Genomic DNA, 3,507 nt, shown 5'->3' on the forward strand with positions numbered 1-3,507 from the left:
TTTCTTGTTTCATCACCTATCATTAACAAGGGAAATAGCTTCAAAGTCTTACCAATCCATGCAATTAATTTCATGAGATTCATTCATACTCATTCATTTATGTATTCTTTAAATCATTTGCATGAATTTGGCTACAATCAACATGTTCCTTGGTATTCTCATGCATGAAGACAAGACTCATAAAAAGACTTGTTTATTTAGATAAAATGAGTGAAACTATGCTAAAACCAACTATACTAACTAGCTAATATAGCAAATATGCAAATGCATCATAAGGAAAAACCAGAAACTGCAGCTGTCACTAGCGTTTGACCCAACGTTGGAAGGCCAACGTCTGCCGATCCACGCATACGCGTACCGTGCGCTTCCGCGCACATTGTTGAAAACCCTCATCCGCGCGTACGCGCACTGTGCGCTTAAACGTGCATCGATATTTTTCCCATGCACGTGTACGCGGCATTGACGCGTGCGCGTCGATTCCACTTTTTCCAATTTCAATTCTGGGCTAGGTGTCACGGGCGTTGGAGGTAGCATTTGAGGTAACATTGGACCTCCAATGTTCAGTTGTTGCGCGTACGCGCACCGTGCGCCTCTGCGCAGATGATCCAAAAATACACGTTTGCGCGTATGCGTGCTGTACGCTTCCGCGCGGATGCCAAAATCGTGCATACGCGGCATGTACGCATACACGTAGCTTAAAGTTTCTTTGGCCCAGAATTAATCATTTTCTCACCATGTTGGGGTTAACGTTGGACCCCTAATGCCATCCCAAATGTGAGTTTTAGCAAATTTTATGTTCTGTTTCTCTTCTCCAAGTCTCCATCCTCTCCATGCTCTTTCTTCAACCTTCCTCCATGTTTTTCTTCACCTATCATCAACCAATAAATACATCAAATCCTTGCTAGAGTCATGAGAATTCTTATCATTCTTAACACACAAGTAATTATAGCATAATTCTCATGAAATTGCATCATATTAATCATAATTGGATGAATCTAGGTATGCATGAATTTCTACCCAAGTGGCTTATAACTCAAGAAAGTGCATAAAACCTAATGAAACAAGTGAAAATGCTTGAAAAGCTAGCATAAGATGACTTGTCATCACAACACCAAACTTAAACCTTGCTTGTCCCTAAGCAAGCACTAAACATAAGAGAAAATGAAATGAAACAGAGAAGTATGCATGTCCTTATTTAGCAGATAATTGAACTTGGTTCATGGGGTTTTATGCATATCAATGTAACTCATTTATTACTTGCTGACAGATAAGAAATATTTCTTTAAAGGTTCATTAGAGTTGCTGCTATAATCCCTTACTTTTGCTTGATCCCTTACTAGTTTTTCCTTCCTTATTTTGCTTAGAAAGCTTATTTATTAATGAAACCTTGGTGGCAAAAGTTGCAGCAGCCTTTGGCTTAGTTTTTCTCAACATTTCTTCACTACAGACACATGGCTCACATTTTCTTCCTAGGAGCATTGATGCCAAGCATCTCTTTGGATCACTAAGTGTTTTGTAGCTAGGTTACTCTTGATAGTACACTTTTAATTGGCAATCCCATATCAGTTGATCCAAGTGGCCAAGTGATGAGCAGATAATTTGTACACTTTTTGGCATTGTTTTTAGTATGTTTTTAGTATATTTTAGTTAGTTTTTATTATACTTTTATTAGCTTTTAGTTAAAATTCACTTTTCTGGACTTTACTATGAGTTTATGTGTTTTTCTGTGATTTCAGGTATTTTCTGGCTGAAATTGAGGGACCTGAGCAAAAATCTGATTCAGAGGCTGAAAAGGACTGCAGATGCTGTTGGATTCTGACCTCCCTGTACTTGAAGTGAATTTTCTAGAGCTACAGAAGTCTGATTGGCGCACTCATAACTGCGTTGGAAAGTGGACATCCTGGGCTTTCCAGCAATCTATAATAGTCCATACTTTGCCCGAGATTTAATGGCCCAAACAGGCGTTCCAAGTCAGCTCAAGAATTCTGGCGTAAAACGCCGGAACTGGCACAAGAATGGAAGTTAAACGCCCAAAATGGCACAAAAGCTGGCGTTTAACTCCAAGAAGAGTCTCTACACGAAAATGCTTCAATGCTCAGCCCAAGCACACACCAAGTGGGCCCGGAAGTGGATTTTTATGTCATTTACTCATTTCTGTAAACCCTAGCTACTTGTTCTCTATAAGTATAACCTTTTGCTATTGTATTAGAGGTCTTTTGATCACTTGAATCTTTTGATCATGTTTTTATGATTGAACCCTCTTTGGGAGGCTGGCCATTCGGCCATGCCTAGACCTTATTCTTATGTATTTTCAACGGTGGAGTTTCTACACACTATAGATTAAGGTGTGGAGCTCTGTTGTACCTCGAGTATTAATGCAATTACTATTGTTCTTCTATTCAATTCAGCTTATTCTTGTTCTAAGATATTCATTCGCACCCAAGAACATGATGAATGTGATGATTATGTGATGCTCATCATCATTCTCACTTATGAACACGTGCCTGACAACCACTTCCGTTCTACAAGCAAACAAGGCTTGAATGTTTATCTCTTGGATTTCTTAATCGGAATCTTCGTGGTATAAGCTAGAATTGATGGCGGCGTTCAAGAGAATCCGGAAGGTCTAAACCTTGTCAGTGGTATTCTGTGTAGGATTCAAGGATTGAATGACTGTGACAAGCTTCAAACTCGCGATTGTGGGGCGTTAGTGACAGACGCAAAAGAATCACTGGATTCTATTCTGACATAATCAAGAACTGACAGCTGAATAGCCGTGCTGTGACAGAGCGCGTTGAACATTTTCACTGAGAGGATGGGAGGTAGCCATTGACAACGGTGAAACCCTACATACAGCTTGCCATGGAAAGGAGTATGGAAGATTGGATGAAGACAGTAGGAAAGCAGAGAGACGGAAGGGACAAAGCATCTCCATACGCTTATCTGAAATTCTCACCAATGAATTGCATAAGTATCTCTATATTTATTTTATGTTTTATTCATAAATCATCCATAACCATTTGAATTTGCCTGACTGAGATTTACAAGATGACCATAGCTTGCTTCATACCAACAATCTCCGTGGGATCGACCCTTACTCGCATAAGGTTTATTACTTGGACGACCCAGTGCACTTGCTGGTTTGTTGTGCGAAGTTGTGATAAAGAGTTGAGATTGCAATTGAGCGTACCATGTTAATGGCGCCATTGATGATCACAATTTCGTGCACCAAGTTTTTGGCGCCATTGCCGGGGAATTAAATGTCCTAACTACTGTTTCGCATTTGTTCCTTGCAATAACAGTGCCATGTTTTGATCCGGCAACAACACCAAGTTTTTGGCGCCGTTGCCGGGGATTGTTTGAGTTTAGACAACTGACGGTTCATCTTGTTGCTTAGATTAGGTATTTTTCAGAATTTTTAAGAATGAATTCTAGTGTTTCAAGGTGAGGTTCTTATCATCACCAAAGCTGATTGATCTTCATCAATTTAGCTCTTGGATGTAATGT

This window comes from Arachis duranensis, unplaced genomic scaffold, assembly GCF_000817695.3.
Source record: "Arachis duranensis cultivar V14167 unplaced genomic scaffold, aradu.V14167.gnm2.J7QH unplaced_Scaffold_75763, whole genome shotgun sequence".
Lineage (NCBI taxonomy): Eukaryota > Viridiplantae > Streptophyta > Magnoliopsida > Fabales > Fabaceae > Arachis > Arachis duranensis.